The sequence below is a fragment of the Macadamia integrifolia genome, chromosome 2 (assembly GCF_013358625.1).
Source record: "Macadamia integrifolia cultivar HAES 741 chromosome 2, SCU_Mint_v3, whole genome shotgun sequence".
In the NCBI taxonomy this organism is placed as follows: Eukaryota; Viridiplantae; Streptophyta; class Magnoliopsida; order Proteales; family Proteaceae; genus Macadamia; species Macadamia integrifolia.
Window position 1 is genome coordinate 14,784,132 of NC_056558.1, and position 15,629 is coordinate 14,799,760.

The 15,629-nt window shown below is 37.6% G+C and overlaps 1 long non-coding RNA gene across 1 annotated transcript; it reads left to right on the top strand.

Moving 5' to 3' along the window:
* The first annotated feature begins 1,700 nt into the window (after window positions 1-1,700).
* Window positions 1,701-4,421, top strand: LOC122072275. Its single transcript, XR_006138368.1, has 2 exons — window positions 1,701-2,963; window positions 3,613-4,421. It is a non-coding gene; the product is annotated as an uncharacterized LOC122072275 (long non-coding RNA).
* Window positions 4,422-15,629: the final 11,208 nt, after the last annotated feature.

The following is a 15,629-nucleotide window of genomic DNA, read 5'->3' on the forward strand; positions in this document are numbered from 1 at the left end:
AAAATATGAATGTTCAGATAACAATCACCACCATCTCAATTGTATATATCACATTGCCTTAGCACTAAATACAAATAATATAAAAAAAAATTAAAAAAATATAAGTAGTATTAAAAGGGTTGGGCTAGGTCAGACTCAAAGGAGTCGGTTCAAGTCGGGCTTGTAAATATGTTGGGCCGGTCAAGCGCCCGTCGGGCTATGTGGCTACACCGTGTAAGCCCGACACGTTTATTAATCAGGCCAGTCTAGGTCAGGCCATAAACGTGTCGGGCTCGGTCAGGCCTACCAGTGTAGGCCTAGAATTAATACCCCTAATAAGATCTATGCTTCAATCCTTATATCTCTACTGGTTTGGAGCTTTCTCCCTTCCTGCTTCTTCTATCACAGCTATGGAGAAGCTTTTATGCTCCTTTCTTTGAAAGGGAAACTATTCTTCCAAATTCCTCCGCCTTATCCCCTGGGCCAAGGTTTGTCTCCCCAAATCTGATAAAGGCCTTGGGGTGAGAAGAATCAAGGAAGCCAACTCTGTGGGAATTCTCAAACTAATTTGGAAAATTTCTTCCAAGCATAACGACATTTGGGTCTCCTAGGTTTATTCCTCTCTTCTCAAGACTGACTCCCTCTAGTCGGCTCCCTCTTCTAGTGATGTTTCTTGAGTTTAGAGGAAGATCCTTGAGTTGAGACCTCTGGCTTTGATAGCCATTTCGTCCCACATTGGCAATGGTGCCTTAACCTCCCTTTGCTTTGACCCCTAACACCCGTTTGGCATCTTCCACTCCTTAATCTCATCGAGGTCCATTTACTCCTCTAGTCTTAGCCGATCTACCACAATCACTTCCATCATCTCTAATAATAGATCTCTCCCCCCCCCTTCTTGATCTGTGGTCCCCTCTCCCTCCCCTTCCCCTAGCTCATAGGGGTAGAGAGGACTAAACTATTTGGATTCCCTCTACTACTGGATCCTTCACCTCTGCCTCTGCTTGGGACTTCATCAGATCCAAAGGGCATCTGGCCCCTTGGAGGAACATCCTTTGGTTCAAAGGCCATATCCCCCCGCTACAGCTTTACGACCTGGCGCGCAATCTCTAACTGCCTTCCTACGCAGTCTTTCTTCATTCACCGACATATTTCAGTTCCCCTTTCTTGTTGTCTCTGCTGTAATGGAAATGAGGATGTCAATCACCTATTCTTCTCCTGCCCCTTTTCCACCTCAATCTGGAAGAGAGTGCTTCTAATGTGCTGGCCTTCCAAAAGAATCATCATCGCCCTTGCTAGAGAATGGATCTGGATTGATATGACCTTCGTCGGTGTATCTATTTGTGAGTAGTATGGGATGCTTGCTTTTTGTGCCACCATCAACCATATTTGGATGGAGAGAAATCTTCGATGATGGACATCAAACTCTCGCTCCTTTAACATGATTTGGAAAGCCATTTTCTTTAATGTCAGCTCCAAGCTGAGATCCCTCCGTCATCATATTGTCCGAAACACCCCAAGAAACAGGCTCATTGTTGTCTCCTGGGGCCTCCCACCTTCTATTGTTTCCCCCACCCCCCCTCCCTAAGTTAGTTTTGTTTTATGCTGGCCTCTTGTGGTGTTGTGCAAAGCCTTGTTTGTTTGTTTGTGCTATTTTATTTTGACGTGCAGGTTGGCGCTTCCACCCCTCCCCCCCCTTCTTCTTCTTCTTCTTCTTGGTAATGAATTTATTTCTTCATTCCAAAAAGAAAAAAAAACCCCATCCCCATCAAAACCTGTCTAATTTCATGGGGTTTCAACCAAGAGGTGCATATTTTGTAGGTTTCGACTCCTAGCTTTTTTTTTCCACAAAGGTTTTTGGCCCAAATATTTTCATTGCTCACTTGTTTTTTGTGTCATCATCAGCTTTAAAGCCTTCTACACCCTAGCACAAGGACACATGATTTTCAGTCTTTTGGAATGATGATGTGGCCAATAGAAACTTTAAAACAATAAGGTACACCCTGGATTGACCATGACAATCAAGATTTGTTGGTTACCTTTTAGTTGAGCTTTGCGAGCCCATTGCATTAAAAAAGGCTATCATACAAGATTGAAGATTGTAATACACACAGGAGAACTAACTTGCAGTTTTTGAAAAACAAGTACTAGGCAACATAACAACCTCTCCTGTTGAGATTTATATCCTGGGGTAGAATAGGAGACGAGCCTTTGGCCCTGTCAGCTTCTAATTTTTATTTCCCTTCTTCTATACTTTGGTCGAAACTTAGATGCAATGATTCCTTTATTTAACTGACAAAAGGTTTCGAGGCTATATTGGAAGTAGTTCACCGTTTGTTCCATTGGTGCATCTCAATATTGTATCAGATCGTTATCACATTACTCAAATCTAAAGCCTTCTGAAGTCCCTACCAAACGCAAACAAATGATATCCACACCACATCATGAGGCCCATACAGAACTACCATAAGTGAGACCAGTGATAGTCCAATCACTTCTTGGTGGAATAATATGGTGGGGTGTTGCATTGAATTATGTAATAGCGTTTTAAGGCCATGGTAACAGCTTTAAACCCCAGACAGCCAAAACAGAATATTCATGAATTATCCAATGTTGAGACAAAGTAATAGTAAATAAAAAAGAGACATTGGAGCAAAGAATCACAAGAAAGCTCCTACTTAATCCATTATATTTCTCCAGTAATCCAAATGAGAGTTTTCATTCATTGAAGGGCTAGAAAATTCTATCGATGTGACAACTCATGATTATTTGTGACTGGCAATTTCATACATGACAGAATGTATGGCTGGCAGTGGTTCATTTGGTGTCGTCTTCCAGGTATGGATAATTGGTTGGTTCATGACTATGGAGGACATTTTTTTTTGGCATGTTGTATTCCTCTTTTTTACTTTTGTGACATTCACTATTTTTATTTTTTATTGCAGGCAAAGTGTCTGGAAACATGCCAAGTAGTTGCGATAAATAAGGTATTGCAAGACGAGATACACAAAACAGAGAACTCCTAATCATGCAGATTCTTGACCCCCCCTAATGTGGTTAAGCTGAAGTACTGTTTCTATTCTATAACTCAATGGATGAGGTGTATCTAAACCTTTTTCCTGGAGGCTTTCCTATTCGAAGGGCCAATTAATATTTAGAAGATTCTGCCATCTCTATTTCAAGAGATGCCACCGGTGACTGAAGGGCCTAAATTTCTATGACCCCATCAAATTAAGTTTAAGGAGGTTCCATCCTTGTGAAATTTTATGTACAGGATAGTATCACAAAGAATGTGAACTTATAGGTTTTCAATTATGGTCTTTCCCAAGAATAAAAACTTTGAATTTACAAACATAAAGCTCGTATTTGAGTACTGCTGTGTTTTCTACTAACGCATCATTAATGGGCTACCTACACAAAATGTTTGGCATGAATTATTTATCCAAGTCGAAATCGATTTCCACTTTCATTTGCAAACCCCATCCTGATTTCTAACTGTCAAAGCTCAGGGCATTCCTCTGGGCAACAATATAACTCTTGGCTCTATTTTAACATCTGGTTGGAAAATCTTCCCTTTCACATTTTTCATATTAATGTATACCTTCCCTTTCACACTAACATAGATTGTTGTTGCAGATGGTGCAACACTAGACCTCTTCCAGGTGCCTCACGCTTGATTAAACATTTTAATGGTCATGGATTGCCAATGGCATTGCATTCAAACTCTCCATGGGCGAGTACCTGATCAGATAAGTAATTTCATAGTATAACTATATTAGTGTTTGAGTTAATAAGTTCATGGTGCTGCTAAAAGATACATGCTTCAGAGACATTGTGGTTTATGTTTGATATCATTGAACTTATAAGCTTCTAAGCTTCTATTTGTAGGCTGGAAAGAATCCTTTTCTGTTGTCAGTGGCAGTGATGAAGTGATAATGGGGAAGCCATCTCCTTGCTGCCACTAATTTTGCATGAACTTCCCCTCTTTTTTAAAACTAAATATTTGAATTTCACTATGCTATTTGTTGATATATTATGAATTAACTCAAGATTGATATTCCGTGGTATATATAAACAGGTGTTTGGATGAAGCAGAGGAAATCATCCCTACCCATGGCTCCGTGAATCTCTCCGATACTCATCACATCTGACGGAATTTAATTATGGTGCTTGTCGTAATTCTGATCAATGAATTGTTTCTCCTCATGCAGCCTCCATCGTAACGATTCTTCCCAGTTCAAGCCATAATCAAGAGTGGAATAAGTCTTGACTAATGTATCCTGAACCTCAAGGCCCATCGCATGCAGTTTTTTTATAATTTATGACAGTGATTTATAGACACAGTACTACAAGTTGATGGATTTTTAGCATAATACACAGTTCGTGTGCTGTGAATGCTTGTTTTCCTCCATTATACAGTAGGATCCAAACACGATTTTTAGGGTTAGATTCTAGCCATGAGTCGTACAATGTACACCTTTTAGTAGTGTTTATTCTTTAAGATTTTAATCAAGTGGATTGAATTGGGCACTCTGTTAAGGTGTTCTATTTATAAGTAGTCCTAGGGGAAGAGATACTAGAACATATAGTTTTTGAGAGGTAAAGCTAGGCTGAAGAATGGCATTGAAACCAGGTCTCCTGACCTTACAGACTGGCTATGGAAAAAACTTGGAAATATGAAGGTACTACCACCTGACCATTTTCATTTCCATGTAATATTCCACGTTTATAACACATGAAAGTATTATATTTAATCTTCTGCTTCTACATTACTGACTCATGACTTCAAGAGTTCATTGGCATCATCATTATCATCTTCTTAATCTTGTTCTGTTCTTCTAATGAGGCTTGCTTGAAATGAAGTAGGCGGTTTTGGCACCCTGAGTAGTAGAGATTAATGACTCAGAGGGAAGCCGGAAGTCATAATTGCTATGGTGCTTTCATATTTTTGGTACTTCTTTTGGGATATCTGTCCTCCTCATGTACGTACTCTATTCCTATCAGTGTGAATGCTCGAGGACTTTCGAGACTTTTGGACCCTTTATCTGAGAAGAAAGAGTAGCTTGGCAAAAAATTTAGCAGTCAAAAATATTTATTTTGATAGTGTTGAACTCTCACATCTTTGCTTCACCTTAATGGGTGGAACGGAAGTCCTTGTTACCTATCAAAAGGAGTCGGAGAGGCGGTAGGTGGAAGAGAAATTGCAGAAATGATTGGATGCATCATTTACTCTTATGCAGGAGAAGCACACTCGCTGAAGTTGCAGAAAAGATCTTAAATTGGGGAAATTTGAAGACCGAAATGTTATGGCATTTCAGGTATTCGAGTCTCTAGGAAACTTTTAAGCATTTATTGAGGCATGTTAATTTACAGTTTGAACATATATAACCCATTACACCCTTAATACAGACCACCAAGCTACCATTTTATTTGTGTTACATAATCACCCTTATTAGTACATACCCCATGTATTTATACATTTAAAATTTTTAGCCTTAAAGAGTCAAAGCCATATTGATGCCAATTTAAACTTTGTGGATTGTCTCGACCAATCCTTAACAATAGGCATCCCTTTGTCTGTCAGTTTCCTGCACTATGTGATCATCCTAATATTTTGGACAGAAGTGAAATAAAGGCTCATTGCCTAAGGTTCTCACCTGAACTTGAGAGAAAGAATAAATTAATTTAACAAATGAATTTTATATATACCAGCGGCTTGATTGAATATTTTGATAACTCAATTGTATTGATTTGTCATTTGTCAAAGTAGACTGGAATTTTACCCAAAGAAAACCTTGATGTTTGAGAAAATACATTATGTCCTCTTCTTTCATGTGTTTTGAGTCAATGACCAAAAATATTTGTAGCTCGTATCCAAACTACTTAAGAAGGCACAGTAGCTCTTGACTCAAGCACTCATGCCCTTATCTTGCCAATCCAAACCCCGTCTATCTTTGCCCTTCCACTTGTCCATTGACAACTTTTAATGTGCACCATTTTTTCTCCGTGCTGGTGCATATTGATCATTGCACATGTCCTAACCATATCGATCAAAATTTAATCATTCTCTTGACCAAGTAGAGGGTGAGATCATGATGCTTAGGATTTAAGATGTTTTTGAGAAACAAACATGAATAATTCGAAGTATTATGTTTTGTCCTTTTTTGCTTTAATTGTCTTAACATATTTTTGAACAATTCTTCAGAAGCGAATCGGATTTGATTCTACCGGTGGAAAAACCATTCGATCGACAATCAATAAAGGGGACTCAGATCATTATCTAAAACTCTACAAACACAGAACCTCCACGCGATTTTAGCTCACAATCAATGAGGCATTTCCACCATAAAGCTTTGTGTTCCCTTTGTATTCTTTTGGATCCAAGCTCCTTCAAAGTTATCAGGGTTTTCACAAAACTCCAATCACAACTCAATCACTCAAATGAGAGAGAGAGAGAGAGAGAGAGAGAGAGAGAGAGAGCACATTTTAAAAGAGGAGAAAAAGTGAACCGTGTGTTCACTTTGTTTTTTTATTTTTTAATAAATATCTCCAATAAAATTCCCTATTAGTTAGAGTGGTAGATTAACCCAACTTTGGCATAGAGATTTCATACTTAGAGTTAATCACTCACTAAATATCTAATCATTATTGATGAGATCTTAAATAATTCAGAAATTATTAATTTCTTTTTCCTAACAATCTACTCCATCCTAATATGAGATCCCATCTCATATGAAGATCCAAACTCTTAGATCACGAAAAATAATTCATAATCATCTAATGTTGTGCATATTGGTTGAAGTTATCGGAAAGGGGTTGGATCCCATTGGGATTCCACCTAGCATATATGTGTCTTTAACTATACTATATTCATAACACATGGTTAACCAACACATACGCTACCAAGTAGATGTAACAATCAATACAAAAATAAGTAGTTATTTATGCATGTGTTAAATACTATCGAGTCCCCAATGGGATTGAACTCCTCTATGGCACAATAGGGTGTCCGACGCTCATCCAACGGTCAGAAATGCTCAAGCACAGAGCCTAAGGCGGTTGCACGTAGCCCAAGGCATTTCTGGGAGTTGGATGCGCACCGGACACCGTGTTGCACCACAGAGGATCCAAGTCTGTCCCCAGTGAATCGAAAATCCATTTTAGAGATTTTGTATACTTGATTAGACCAAGAAAACATTTCCAAAATGTTTGTGAATATAAATAATAATTTATATTAATTTTCCAAATATTTAAAAAACATTATTAATATATGCCTAGATCCGAATTTTATCCAATCAAATACAGACTTTCTCTCTCCTTGATATTCTCCCAAGAAGGGCAATGGATTCCTTGTCGGGAATCTCTTTCGAATATGACCCAACATTACGATCCAACGCGTCGATATATAGTCAGAGAGACATCAATCGTTGGTACACTAAAATGTGCAGTGTGTGATCATATCGATAAGGACCCCACAGGTCAAAGGATTAATCATAAACTACTTAAGAGACCTTCATTTTCTTATAAACCAACAATATACCTCATATGAAATTCTCAAGTGATCTAGTTGAATATACACACAATATGTAGACTCAAATTTATGCCTGTAATCAACATCCCTAGGTACACACAGTATGACCACCATGAAGACAGGGTGTCCAATCTTGCCCCTAGTGGTGAATAGTTTTAAATTCACAAACCTGTGGACTGAGCTCGATAAATAATCATGCTAATCAAAATTAAATTAAACAATTTAATTTAAATAAAAAAGTTTGCACATTAAATCCAATTTCTCATAAACCTAATACCCATGTTCTCAATATGTTTCTCAAATACACTAGGAGATAAACCTTGGTCAAAGGATCAAACAGATTCTGAGCAGAGTCAACCTTAGCTATGGCTATATCGCCACGTTGTATAATCTCATGAATTAAGTAATATTTTCGTTCCACGTGCTTATTTTTCTGATGAGCTCTTGGTTCCTTTGCTTGTGCTATAGCACCCGGTTGTTACAATACAACATAATGGGGTGCTCGACGAGCTTAGGGACCACCCATAGGTTGGTCAATAATTTCTTGATCCAAGCCCCTTCCTTAACTGCTTCACTAGTTGCCTGGTATTCAACCTCAATTGTAGTGTTGATCGTTGACTTCTGTTTGGCACTCTTCCAAGTTATAGCACCATTATAACAAATACAATTTCAGATGTGGACTTTCTGTCATCTTTGTCAGTTTGAAAATCTGAGTTTGTATAACCCACAACTGACAAATTTTCAGTACCATAGACCAAGAAATAATCCTTGGTCCTCCTCAAATACTTGGGGATGCTTTTACTAGTAGTCCAATGCTCCTATTCTAGATTAGATTAATGACGGTTCACAATCACTACCGCATGACAAATGTCTAGTCTAGTACATAACATGGCATAATAAGACTTCTTATAGCATAAGCGTAAGGGATTCTCTTCATTGCCTCAATATCCTTAACAGTTTGAGGACATTATGCTTAAGACAATGATTCCATGCCTAAAAGGAACTATTCCTTTCTTGGAATCCTGCATGTTAAACCTGTCTAGTATTTTGTCAATATAAGTAGTTTATAACAAGCCTAACATCCTATTCTTGCGATCTCTCACAAACTTTATTCCTAGGATGTCACTAGCTTCACCAAGATCCTTCATTGAGAATGTTTTGGACAACCAAAACTTTACAGATGAAAGCAATCTCACATCATTCCCAATGAGCAAGATATTAACCACGTATAGGATAAGAAAACAAATAATACTCCCACTAAACTTTTTATAAACACATGGCTCATCAATGTTTTGTTCAAACCCTAACTCTTTAATGGTTTTATAGAGATATGGCCAGCTAGGGTTCCTAATCCTAGTGGTTATATACTTTTTCCATGTGGGCAACTAACCGAATGAACTGGGTCAAGATCCAATTCGATTAGCATCTCCCACTCACACCACAAGGTGGACAACTCAATTATCCATTCTAGAAGTCTCTCTACTATGGTGTCATATCATACAGGAAATGGAGCATGTGACCTAAAGAGATAATACGTAAGGAGTATTATATCAAGCTTTCATCTAACCAACATAGCACATCATTCGCAAACAATCCAACTACACCAAATCTAGCACTCTCGATCTCTCATGATGAGTAGTGCTGACCTTAAAACATGTAATGTGCTCATGAGTACATCGAAACATAAATATGACAAGTCACCCGGGCATTGAGTCACAAAACAAGGGTGTAATTCTGAATAGTTTTCTCTAAGCTCACATGTCTATCTGACTATTCCCAACTGCTTTCCAAATCATGTCATGTTAGACCGCATTATCCATGATCTTAAGGAGCACGTCTGAGTAGTGTTACTAGGCATCCTCTTCATAATATGGTCTAAGGTAAAGGTTATCCATAGGATTAACTCAGTTTGATCCAAGTGACACACAATGACAAAGAAGGGATCCATTCAGTCACTTTCACAAACGGTCGAAACAAATCACATACAGTATGAAATATATGCTATGGTGCTTCTTCCACTAATGTGGCCATGTCATTTATAAGATAAAATATCACCGTACAAATCTTAGTTTAGTAAATTTTTAACTGCCTAACCTGAGTCATTCAGCTCGGTTGCCACCACGGCTTCCCCCTGAAGTCTCACACTCAGCTACAAACAGGCTACACTGAGATGTGGGATCTCTGTGCTCAACCATAGATTGGTTTCATCTTAGCTCTAGCTAAGGTATCACTTAGCTTAAAAAGGTGTATGTTCATCTTGCTCACTATTTGTAACTTCCAAAGTGAATTTGGCTCATCTTTCTCGCTATTTTTAAGAGCAAAGGTTGAATCACCAGTGTAATTAGGTCGATTCATGCCTGGTGACATATTTACAATAATAAAATGTGTACAAAAAAATCACCCAAAAAAAGTATATGTCTCATATATAAATCAAGTAGTGATCACAATAATATCTAAGAAAATCTCAAAACTCAAAATACAAATCATCCACGTTGAAGTCCCAGATTCTTAACATGAGTAAGAAAAACGTCCTGAGCACTAGGCTTGATAATGGATCAGCCACCATACTACTCATGGAGATATGCTACAAGACAATTTCCCCTTGGGCAACCATGTCTCAAATGTAGTGATATCTAATGCCTATGTGTTTGGCTTCCAATGGAACTTGGGGTTCTTAGAAAATACCAAGGCCACTATACTATCACATTGTACAAGCACCGCATCTCCTGAGTGAGCGATAAAACCAAGGCACAGTAGGAACCTCCTTAGCCAAACGACCTCTTGAACTGCCTTTGAGCACGCAATGTACTCAGGCTGCATTATGGACAAGGCGATGTAGGTCTGCGCTACTATAAGATACAACCCACCTCTTAGAACAAATACATATTATAAAGTACATCTACACTTGTCTTTGTCACTAGCCTAGTCAACATCACTATAGCATCTTAATCTCAAAATCCAAAGCATTATAGGTGAGGATGAGATCAGTAGTCCCACGAAGATATCGAAAGATTCTTTTCAGTACATGCTAATGACCTGGTCCTTGGTTACTCTGGTAACGACTAATCATACCAAGTACGAAGCATATATCTGGAAGCGTGCACACATACATCAAACTACCTATCATTTTGGCTTAGGATACTTTGGACATTTGATTCTTCTCCTTATCAGTTTTAGGGCACTGGTTAAGGCTCAAAGCACACACCTTGGCCATAGAAGTGTTAATGGGTTTAGATTTGTACATGTGGAATCAGTCAAGGATCTTCTTTATGTATATCTTTTTAGAAAAACTAAGAAAATTCTTGAAGCGATTCCTCATGATCTTAACGTTTAACAAAAATTTGATTTCATCCATGTCTTTCATTTCAAAAGTAGAGGACAATCACTCTGTAGTGGTGAGAATCATCTCTATGTCAGTGCCAGCCAACATAATATCATTAACATACAAGGATAAAATAAAAAACTTCGTTTCATAAACATACAATGGTCCTCTTCAATTATTTCATAACCAATAGAGGTAATGGCATAATGAAATCTAAAGTACCACTGTTAAGAACAATTGTACCAATCTTTTCCTAGACCTCAAAACCCATTGGTTGATCCATAAAGATCTCGTCGTCTAGTTATCCATTGAGAAATGCAATTTTAATATTCATTTGAAAGGTTTTTAAATTCAATTTTTCAACAATGGCTAAAACGAGGCGAATTGAGGCAATTCTCATCACATGAGAGAAATTATCATCGTAGTCTACACCCTCCTTTTGGGTATAGCCTCTTGCCACAAAGTTTGCCTTATACTTGTTATTGAACAATCCGCCTTGCGTTTGACCTTTAGAACCCATTTGTTTTCAATGGTCTTACGCCCAAAAGGTAGGTCGACTAACTTTGATATCTGGTTCTTACTCAAAAAACTTAGTTCATCTTCCATAGCAGCTTGTTAATTATCCTTAGTAGGTGAGAAGAGCGCCTCTGTTAAAGAAGCTAACTCATCCTCATCATTTGGAACATAAATAAAAGCTTCCCCCTTCAATCTCAAAATGATGATGGAGAATCTATATACAAGTGCTCCTACACGTAATGATCGTCTAGTGGTACACTCCCACTAGGCTGATGATCAGTCTCACTTTTTCTGGCGTCTACAGGATGAGTTAATTCTCCACCCTAGCTAAGCATAGGTGAGACACATTCCTCGTCCTCTATCTCAAAGAGTTCGAGATCCCTACTAGCGTCACTAATGCTAGGAAAGTCTATCTCAATGAATTCGACAACACGTGACTCTATCTCAGTCATTCATCCATCAAGGTGTTCACAATACATAACGTAACCCTTCAAGCTATCAAAATATCTTATAAAGATTTATTTTCTAACTCTAGGGTCAAGCTTTCCAAACTTATGGAAGGTACTGTGAAGGTAACCTGTTGATCCCCATGGTCACATATGTCCCAAGTTGAATTTTACGTATTTTCATAACTCATAGGAGGTCGAAGGAACAAACTGTGAAGGCATCCGATTAAGGATGTAGACTACAAGCAAAAGAGCATCACCCTAAAAAGATATTGTGAGGTTGGCTCACGCCATCATTGACCTAACTATATCTAAGAGTGTTCTATTCCTTCTTTCCCCTATGTCATTTTGCTGCGGAGTATAAGGATGGTCAACTACTTGTAAATCCCCTTCTCTTCATTTAGTTCTTTAAATTGGTCAAATAGATACTTGTGTCACTTATCAATGTGTAGATTTTTTTAAGCTCTTACTTAAATGATTCTCAACCTCTACCACAAAAAGTTTGAAACAACTAATGCCTCTTTGCGGTGAGCGATCAAATACACATAACTGTATCGTGAATAATCATTAATGAATGTGAGAAAATAAGAGGCACCAGAGCGTGCCTTTACATTCATAGGTCCACAAGTGTCTGAGTGGACATGTTTAGAGGCTGGCTAGCTCTGACTACCTTTCTAAGAGAATTTTGATGAGCCTTACCTGCTAGACAAGGCTTACATATAGGGTGGTCAACTTTAGCAAGTGAACCTAAAAGGCCTTCTCTAGGTAACATAGCCATCCTGTCTCGCCCTATATGCCTCAATCTAGCATTCCATGTACTGGATTCAAAATTATCACATGTATTAACTACTAAGAAATAGATGAAGTAGAATTAATTAAATCTAACTTAAAAAATCCATCAATTAAGGATCCACATCCAACTATAGTACCACTCAAATAAAAATCCAAAGTACAACCGTCAATGCAAAAAGAATATCCTAAAGGTAATAATGCAGAGATTGAAAGTAGATTACGCTGAATATCTGGTACGTAAAGCATGTTGTGAAGAAAAATGTGCATTTGCTACGCATCTTGAGCTGATAAGTACCAACTCCTCGAATCGTCTCACTAGTATCATTTTTCAGAGCACGTTTTGGGATCCAGTAGGAATTCTATGATAATTTACAAAATCTTCTCAATTTCGCGCTATGTATTTTGTTGCTCATGTATCCACAATCTTATCAGATTATGTATGACAACTAAACATGAGTGCAAACAAATGTACAGAGAGAGTGGGATAGACATTGTAAATTCTTTGACGCAGTGTAATCATGATCGCAGTTATGGCCTTGAATAAATAATTCTTTCTGTCACAATTGCCTCTTTTACATTTGACAGTCTTGCCCTCTTTCGACGCCTGATTCTGAGCCTTATCCGAATTTCCTAGGTTGCCTTGTATTTTGTGCTTAAACTTGTGCTTGCCTCCCTAGGCAACTAGGGCAATAATATGGTTTGCCTCTTGGCACTTCGCCTTAAGTTCCACATATTATATAATGTCAGTAAAACTTTTAATGCCATAATTGTGAGTGAGAATGAGCTTACGGGGCTCCAGCAATCGGGTAGTGTCCTGATGACAGCTTGAACCTGCTGCTAGTTAGTGAGGGCGGTCCTAGCATCATTCAACTTTCGAATCATGTCCTTGACCACCCTCAGGTGTTCAAGCATATTGTACTTAGGGTCCATCCTGTATATCTCAAATTTTAAGGTCATGCCACTTAACCTTGTAGTAGATGTACCTTTGAAGGGAATTTTCAACTGGTCCCACATGGACTTAGCGGTGGTGCAATTCTCATAATCATTAATCAAATTGTTGTCCGTAGAGCTTAACATAATAAAATTCACACTATGATCCTTTTTCATCCACTGATTGTAGGCTTCCATATCACGATGATGTTGCGTTGTAGTACCCACATTAGGATTTTTTCATAGCAGTAATAATCAAGGTAATCTTGCTCATTGAATAAATATTGCATCTTTACATGTCACATGCCATAGTTAGGTCTAGTCAGTTTGTCACCTTTGGATTGGTCTGCAACAACATGATTAGTGGCCATATCACTAGGCACAACAATGTGTAAGGTAAAACATTAGGTATATATCAATAATTTGTTCTAGAAACCCTGATTAAAATTTATGGTTCCTTACCACACACAATGAGACCAAACATTTTGCTTGACTCATAATCAAAACTCACATGTGTGGGTCAGTGGCAGTTTTAATCAATTTTGAACAAGTATGAGGAGAATTAACGGTTCCTTTCTATACATGGTGAGACACAAATATCTTACTAGCCAAAAATATCTTTTAATCGAAAAAATACTAATTACTTTAGTAATGGCAATTGGAATGATATTAACTCCTATTGCTAATATCTCATTATCTATGTCACGCCCAATGCTCTATGGATACAGCTCATTTCAAAAATGAGCCCAAACTCTTGTATTTTTTGTTTTTATTTCTCAGACCACGAGACTTTAAATTCTGTTTCAGATCTCTATCTTTCTACAATAGGTAAATTGTTATTTATCCAGATTTTGTTCCGAATCCAACAATATCTATTTGACAAAGTCGAGGCTATTTTATTTAATTACTTTTATAGATTAAAGATAGTTTTCATGAATAGGACAGAAAATAAAAATATATAATAACTCGGCATTTTTAAACGTTCCTAGAAATAAGAAACAAAAATAATATTTTTTTGAAATAAAACAAACCGAAATGAATGTGACTTGTAATCGTATAACTTGTTAAACATTTTGAGAACCAATTTGAATGCTACTTGATTCAAACAGTTCTCAGGAAAAATTTGGGAATTTCTATTGTCAACTGCTCGCTATCGAAAATAGGATTGATTATGGATTCGAGCCATAGCAACATGGTTTCATAAAAACGTACGATTTTCCTTATCTTAAATCGAGGCAGGTTTTAACATGAAAGAAGATTTTGCTTAGCCATGTTCTATTCGATACGGATAGGAGAAGAACCCGACTCGGTATTGTTAAAAAAATAGAGGAAGCACAACCAAGTTCAAGATGATATTGTGATCAAACCCTTCTTCTTGCGCCAAAGATCTTACCATTTCCGAAGGAACTGGAGTTACATCTCTTTTCCATTTCCATTCAAGAGTTCTTTTCTTATATGTTTCCACGCCCCTTTGAGACCTCAAAAAGTGGACAAATTCGTTTTCTTATTCTTAAAAAAATCTCACTTGGCTCATAATCAAATTTCACATGTGTGGGTTAAGGACATATAGTTTTAATCAATTTTGAATGAATATGAGAATTAGGTATCCCAAATCCATAAAATTCTTGTCATACAAATGGTTGTGCATGGGTCCCACATCAGAACCCGAGCGATACCTGAAGTGGCATGTCGAGGTAGTGTAAGCATATGATATGTAGTGCGAGGCGCCTTCCCTTTACAAGGCTTCTCCAAAAAAAGAAATTTAATTACATTTTCCCAAATAAAATTACAACTTTTTAATTACATTTTCCCAAATAAAATTACAACTTTTTAATTACATTTTCCCAAATAAAATTACAACTTTTAAAGTCCTACTATATCAATCTACTGAGTAGGGAGCGCCGCACGCACTTACATCATACCTGAAGACTATATCTAATGTACATACATGGGAACATGTCTACTTAAATAAATACTGATTATGACTCAAACTCAAAATAATAATAAACAATCACAGGCTGGTGGGTGGAGATTGACTATGCATCCCAACAAGTGAAGCGAATCACAAGTCAATTAATTGCCATGGGAGGGTATAAGAAATATATACTTGCATACT